We start from the raw sequence: 8,023 nt of genomic DNA, 5'->3' as shown, positions 1-8,023 counted from the left end.
ACACAACATATTCTCCACGATTGGCGTGAACAGAGAGGTGACTGTGTTGTGCTTAGACAAATGTTAATCATCAACTAAGAATCCCTAATTCCTGTCTGGAATATTTGTTCTGCGTCCTCCACAGCTCACCTGTTATCAGCCCTGGCCTCAGATGTCGTGGATCTGGACCCAGACGGAAGATAACCAGGTGAATGTGTGTGGCGGACTGGTGCTAGGTACACACGGATTGCTCACTATTGACAGAACAACCTGTTGGAGCAGCAGCGTTGGTGTGCGTGGAGGCCTCTCCGTGTGAACGCTGGGAGTGGCTGTGAAGCGGTGGGGGGTACACGATGACTCACAACTGTGAACCCCTCTCAAGTGACTCGCATGGAGAAGGCATGACGCAGGCATCTCACACATCAACATCCATATTTAACTGTCCCGCTCAAATGTGCTGGTGAGAAACAAAGCTGGGCGTCCTTTAGTCACAAGCTGTGGAAACAGATTTGCCTCAATGTGTTCATTGTCACACACACAGAAAGAGAGCAGGCGAGTGCGTGGCTGCAGCTGCAGTCCAATGTTTGCATGCTGCCTGCACTAATGCACAACAGTTGTACAATTACAGGAGGAACTTTTGAAGCTTCCTCTGAGCTGATTAGATGCAGGAGTAGTTTAACAGATCTGGGCCTCGTGTTTGTCCACAAAGTTCATGTAATTATTAGCAACCGCTGAGTTTTCCAAGACTGGGCTGACTGGATTTTTTGTGATGGAAAAGAGCTCAGATCTTTCTCTCTATGAATGTTTCCCTCCCAATGACGCTCCCTTCTCCTCATACTGGTGTGATCATGAAGAAGAAGTCCAACCATTGTGTGAAACACTTCCACTTTCGTCATACATAACTACGCTTCAGTCTCGCATGTCGTCGATGTTCCATATGAAATTGGAAATTTGGATTCACATGTTGCCTCTTTACTGATGATCCAAATGTGGCTTTATCGTATGCCGTTCCTGTTAGAAAAGTAGCAAGGTGGCCAATAGGTTCTCCGCAAGAATGCGTGGCCACTGAAGATTTTTAACACGCTTCCACCTCCTCCTCCAACCCTATCATTTCAAGAGTTGACAAACCCTTTCCTGATCAGAAACTGAGTCCTGAATGTTTGCATGAAACCCACCTATTCCCAGGACCTCCAGTTGGTCTGGACCAACAGGCTTTCAGCGCCCTCTCGCACTGGAACCCTCACAGCCTCCATTACCAGATCCCATGGCTCTTACTCAACCTGTGATCCCTATGAAAGAGAGTTGCCTCAAGATGGATTTGAACATGGAACATTCATCACCCATAATCTAATGCTGATTTTTCTCTTTGCTTTCCTAAGAGATGGATGCTGTAGATCTTTTTCATGATCAGTTGATGCTCAACACGATGTTCTTTCCGCCACAATCTTTTTCTCTCTATACCAGTGAGTCGACCTCTGACCCTCAAAGTCCTAACGTACCCGGAGGGCATCTTTCTGTCCAGCTGCGCATGGACCTCTCTACTCAGAATAAACACTGGTCTGAAAGAAGATTCCTCACAAGACCTTTCATGGAAGGAAACAATCTGATGTGGAGAGACTATGCTGGTCGTTGATGGGGTCAGAATCTATGGACACGTCCGATGGTCTCTCCTTGTCTGGGTTGACCTTGGTGTCCCTGCGCATGCTAGCTCATGTGACGTGACTGGTAAATTCATTCTTAACAGTCCTCCTCCTCCATCCGTCCGCTATGATACTGCACACATCCAAATAGTTCTGTTCCAAGTAAATGTCCAAGGGAAAACTGCTCATGTGCCCGCAGCATTGCTTGGGATCCTCAACATGAGACCCAGATTGACAAAGCAAAGGCTGTAGATTTAAACTGGAATGAACTTCCTTAGTCAGTTGTCTCCTTTAAACGTAGCATGAGTAGCTACAGTGCAATCCAGGAAAGGCTGTCTAGATTCGTCATCCTGAAACTGGGTTGGGCAGGTCTTGTGATCCGAGAGTTTCTGGAAGACGATGGGGCCCAGCTAAACTTCAGCAGAGATGCATGTCATATGCTGTTTGAAGATCAGTGGAGTTCTTGGATTGTTCTTGCATGTGAGACTCAGGTTGAGCTCACCAAAGAAAGCCTCTCTCCCTGCTCATATTTGAAGTTCAATCGTCATATACATCTTCAGAAACAAGTGTGCCTCAGTGAAGCGCATCACTGGATGCCATGGTTTCTGTCTGCTGCAGGCACTTATAAGCTCGGGGCACTGTTCTGTATTGATGGCTCTAACTCTGTCCTGTCCTGTGGAGGATGGCCCGACGTTTGAACCAGCAACTTGCTGAGACAGGGAGAGGTGCGCCAGCGCAGTTGTGAACCCAGAGTGTACAACATCAGAAGTAATAATCCATGGAAGTGATAGAAGAGCCGATCCAGTCGTTGCGTAACTGAGCTGAGCCGTCACACATACGTCGTGCTGATTTATGCCCGGGGATTAAACTCTATAGGAGCTTAAACCCTCCAGAAGTGATGGTTCTACAGTCTGATTCTACACTCTTTCTGGGCCAATCCCCTTTATTTGTTTAGCACAGACTAAACCGCTGCTCTTGTTAGACAAATTAATCTTTCAATTATTACAATGGGATCGGCGCTGTAACTCAGGAGCGGCTATAGGATGTGCGATGTGGGAGGGGGCCCATCGTGAGCCGTGCGTAGGTGAGACCTTGGGACGTGATGACCTCATCAACATTGCTGGCTGTAAAGCTAATCTGTTACATTCTGAAGGATGCTCCTGCGATGGAGCCACCCATGAAGGTGACATTGCAGAGTGGGCCGCTGGCGTGGACACTCCCCGCCACGCATGAACACATTCAAATGAGTACTGGATCCACATGCAAATACTCAGACAAAAGGCTCCATCGCACCTGAAAGTCTTGTTATGTCAGTGTGTGTTGGTCAGCTGATCACTTGTGTGCAGCAGGTGTAGCAGCAAGCTGGAGTGTGAAAGGTCACGCCGATGCTCTGATCTCTGGGCCGTCCTGAATGAAAGTGTCCGGCATCATGTGTGCGCTCAAAAGCTGAGGCCCTGTCATACCAGCAAACCCCACCGCGCACGCTCCAATGCTGGAACTGTAACTTTGGTGAGACAGTCTTATTTATTCTGCACGATTTCAGTTCGACTTTGCATGTCATTTCCTTTTCTTGCTTTTCCCCTTTACCTGAAAACACAATATTGAACTGAACTATGAAATGAAAACACTAGTTTAAAAAATTTCAATGTAAGAATTAGAAAAAAAAAGCAAATGAATGTTTTTGAAAATGTGTGTCCTGGATTGAAAGCTTGCTCCTGATTGGCCGTTGAGGTGGTGTCAGAGTACCACAGTGGATTTCAAGTGTGGATTTGCTTGTGTGCTGTGTTTTATATAGTCATGTGTTCGGCCAGCTCCCTCTCCTGATGGATCCTTCAAAGGATCCCAGGATCCAGATGGTCTCGACACCACAATCCAGCATTGTCAGAGTCTCAGGCAAATCTGTTGACCGCCTTTCAGGTTGTGTTGCTGACAAATACACTGCAAAAAAATCCTAATGTACAGTTTATAGAGGGTTTGTTAGCATATCATCCTTGAGGAAAGTGTTATGCCAAACAATGCTGTTTATAAAGGTGAATCTGAACAGATGAGACCGTTGAAATGATCAGCACCGGTCCACAGTGGACCGTGAGGCGCGAACTGCAGTCTTGGCTCGTCGGAACGGACCGATGTTTTGGTGGAGACTCGTTTATGAAGACGAGAAAGGCGCCGCTCGGTGCGCGAGGCTGCTGCCGGCTGCTCCGTGTGTTCACTTCCACTGGGTTTCTCTCCGACTCGCAGCAAAGCATGAGTGGACGGTTTCAAGCTCCCCTCTCACTGAATTGATTCTACTATGGGGCCGCAGGAAACATGGCGCCGACGGCGGGGGGCCGGCCCTCACACGAACCGCTTTCTAAACTCTTTCAGCTCGGTCGATCACCGATCACACCGTCGATTCGACTACGGTTTGGCCAAATACGAGCCGTTGCGTCATTCAAACGCTCACGCCGGTTCGCGCTGTGGCGATTCGCGCGGAGGCGCACAAGCCGCCCCCCCTTGTACCTTACGGTGGTATATTCCACAATTTATTCCAGGGAAAGACTGACAGTTTTTTGGGTCATGAAGCAGCTGTTGAAGTCAGTGGTTCGCCCTCCCTCCGCAAGAATAAGGAATTAGTACATTTCAAATTAGATAACGACAAACGTTGGTGCAAGAAGCGCGAGGGGGGGGAAAAAGTATGGCAATATGTCCGCGGCACAACTAATGATGAGTGAAATGTTACATTTGCGGCTCTGCGGGGGAGAAAGGAAGGTTTTCAGCCAGATTACCAGGATGACGGCGCGTGTTGTTTATATTTAGGGGTCGTATCAGTACAGCGGCGTGAAGTCTTGCAAAGAAACTCAGGGAGCGTAACTCCCACAGATACACCGAGTTGACCCCTGACCTGGCGTTGTGCTGATTTATGAGGAGGTAAACAACGCCAGGCTTGCGGCAGCAGGCGTCATACGTGTTGCGATGCTCTTCCTTGTGTGTTTCGCACACGCAGCCTGGGTCAAGCCTCTCGGATACGGCAGCAGAGGTCCTCTGCTTTTAAGTGGATTAAAACTCCGGCACAATCCCCCGGGCCAGCAGGCAGTGGACAGACTGGGTGTAGTTTAGATGAGGACTTAAGACTGATTATCTCTCATGCTGCCTTTGTTTTTGCTGCTTCTGTTGCACGTCGGACGTCAGAAAGGTTCCGCCGGCGTATAAATACTGCTCAAGTCTGGATGTGTACGTGGTGACTGTTGGTGTTTAGTCTGCCATCCTGCCCCGGCCTTATCTACACACTAAACTGTGAGCTATGGCAACGCAGCGCAGTCTCCGGCCACCATTAATGTTTGATCCCGCAATCGCACGCTTTAAGCTCTGTATCAAATGTCTAATACTGCGATAATATTGTTGTAGTTATTGGCTTCAAAGGCACCAGGATCGGCCTGAAATGTGGTCAGATCTGCAGAGCTCCTTTATATGTGTGGAGATAACACACCATCCATTCAGCCCGAGACAACTTCGGGATTCATTTGTCACCTATTCCGGAGGCAAAACTAAAAAGCCAGCTTCAGTTATTTTGAATTTTATTATTATTTTGATTTTTTTAAACAAGATTTTTATCATCCCTTCAGTAAACGTGATTTAAGGCGCATATTTTCCGACATATCGTCAACAGCTCTCTTTATTTCTGAAAGAAAAATATTACTTCACTGGGCACAATAGTGGTTTGAATCTGGAGGAGTTTAAGGACCGAAAAAGTTACCGATGTCATGTGACTGACCATGTGGGCCACAACTGCACTTTGTTCTTTAGCAGGTGTAGTAGAAAATTGATACACATCTTAGTTTTTAAATACGTTTACGTTTGAGAACATGAAGGGTACAAGTCTGACCGGAGAGGATGTGTGAGACGTGTAAAGGTGGAGGAGACCAACCGCTGATGGGAAACCCCCAGATGGAGAGCTGGAGATCCAAGTCTCCAGTCCAGAGAGACAATTTATTGAGGGTGATGCCAAACCAACCGTGGGAAGGAGGTGCAGCTCACTGTGGCAGCACCTGCTGAGATGGAGACAGGGATCTCTCAGCACCTACAGACACTTGAGAGAACAGGTTCCATCCACCAGGATACACTTGGACCAGGATGAGCGAAATCAAGGCACAGTCAAGACCAAGATCTCAGAAGAATGCCAGGAGACTCACGGACGGGTCAGTCGATGGAGAACGCTGACAACAGCAGCAACCTGGGCTTTCTGGAAGACGAAGGTCAACACTGAGTCAGCAGGTGAAGACAAATCAAGATGCTTGTGAAGCAACTCTGAAGAGCCCCGAGTGAAAAACTTCACTCTGGAAAACAGCTCAACAGCCGTGGACATCCCGGCAGGAAGTCCAAGAGGTGGCGAAGAAGCCCAAGCCAGGTTTGGATGAAAGGTTTTGCCTGAGGCCGTGGAAGCCCTTCTGGAGGACCTAGCCTTGAAGCACGCTGGACGAAGGTAGACGGCTGTTTAGAGCCAACAAAGCCTTCGACCGCTGACCACTTCAATCTTTGTCTGGTGGGCAAGAAGATGACCTTGTACAGTGGAGATGATGGGCACAAAGGTGGATTGGTGTTTCAGTAGGAGGCTGATCTCCTGTGTTATGCTGTCATCTAAACTGAACTAAAACTGGAAAACATTAATAACATCGCCTGATAAAGCAACTCAGTTGAGACCTGCATAAAGAATGTATCAAGCTTAAACCTCCTGGGGAAAACAGTGGGTGATTCTTCGGTCAAACCTGTGCTGTCTGCTCCTAAGAAGATGTAAACATAGTCGGAATGCCAACGTATCTTGGTCGGGAAGGAAGATTAGTCCTTTTTTGTAATGACCCAACCCTCACCTGCGACTGAATCACTTCCTCATGCAAATGAGAGAAAGGAACGGTTGGAAATGTTGTTGCAGTTATCTAAAGCAAATAACCGTCAGTAAGATCCTGACTCACTGAAATGAGTGACTTGTAATAATAATAGCAACTTAACTGTCGCTGACCTCAAAGATCAGGTGTTGGTATGACGACAGGCTGCCGGTGATGCTGAACTGAACAAACACTTTTGGCGATGTCTTCTCTCAACTTCCTGTCACCAGAAGCTCGTTCATCAACTTCTCTTGCAAGAGTCCGTGACTCTGCCTTTAAAGTCTGGCTCGACTCTTACAATTTTCAGGGGAAGCTTTCAGAACTGCAGTAGCTCACACCAGATCCGTTTCCTGTCCTGGGTGGGATGAGGATCTCTTCCTCCATCTTTTGGTCCTTGGTCCCCAAGTCAACAAGTCTTTTTGTTGATGACATGACACCTGCATGGGACCATGTCCCTCGGCAGGCCTGGGGACTCTCTGCCTCTGTCACCCCAACTCTATCCCAACTGGATAGAGGAGTCGAAGCAAATAACTATGTATTGCTCTCCTGCCCTGAGAACTGTGTTGTGTGTCCATAGTGATTCAGAGCTCCTTTCTGTGCACACAGTCCAAGTTTGTCCACTGCATGAACTGAAGGTGTGACTAACCCAGGCTAGAGTGACGTAAGGTTTTAGAAGATGATGTGTAGAAAAACTCGCCATGACACCAAGTGGTACCTGGGAACCGTGTTTCCGCATCCCCCTGCAGTAAAGGCAGCCGCAGCGGATCACTTCACCTTGTGTGAAAGCCACTCATATCAAAGGTGCTGATGTCATCTGCGCGTTTTCTTTTTAAATTGGACTTACCAGGGTTGTTTATTTCGGCTCCTTAACTTCAATAGGAACAAGCATCACAGTCCCTGATGTATTGGCGAGTGCACTGTTCTTCTGCCAAGATGATGCCAGAGCAAATGCGTTTGCCTTGACTTGCCCTTCAAAATAAATACGATGAGTATGCAAATGCTGGCAGTGGAAGTGAGGGGAAAGTGAATCGGATTCTGAAACTACTGTTGCCTTTGATGCAGCGGCAACATGTTCTGTTGTGCGCGGCGCCCTTTAGACTAGGGGTTTCAAACCGATCTGGTGTTTGTTCCAACCCTGCAAGAGCAAACTGGTTAACACATCCAGTGTCAGCTGAAACAAACAGCACCAGACTGACAATCAACAAACTCCTGCATCCACTGCCACCGTTTGAGACTCCTGCTCTTGAGACTAACGCTGTTAACATGAGTGACTCAGCTAGACAATGCGTCTGCAGTTGCAGGACAGGAAGTCAGTCCCACACATGAGTACAGTCCAGTGCTAGCACCTTCCCGGGCTGGCGCATTCTGATGATGTCACTGTGCAGTTTCAGCCTTTTTACTTTGATGTCAACTGAAGAGGAATCCTGTGTATGCGATTCAGCTATAAGACAAACTGGACCTGATGTGCTGCTTCACACCAGCGTTCATTCATTCATCCTACCTGCATGTGTCGGGGATAGCGTGAGGGTTTTACTACTTCAATTT

Source organism: Synchiropus splendidus, chromosome 16 (genome assembly GCF_027744825.2).
Source record: "Synchiropus splendidus isolate RoL2022-P1 chromosome 16, RoL_Sspl_1.0, whole genome shotgun sequence".
NCBI classification, from domain to species: Eukaryota; Metazoa; Chordata; class Actinopteri; order Syngnathiformes; family Callionymidae; genus Synchiropus; species Synchiropus splendidus.
The sequence above is the reverse complement of the archived record's forward strand: the minus strand, read 5'-3'. Positions refer to the sequence as shown.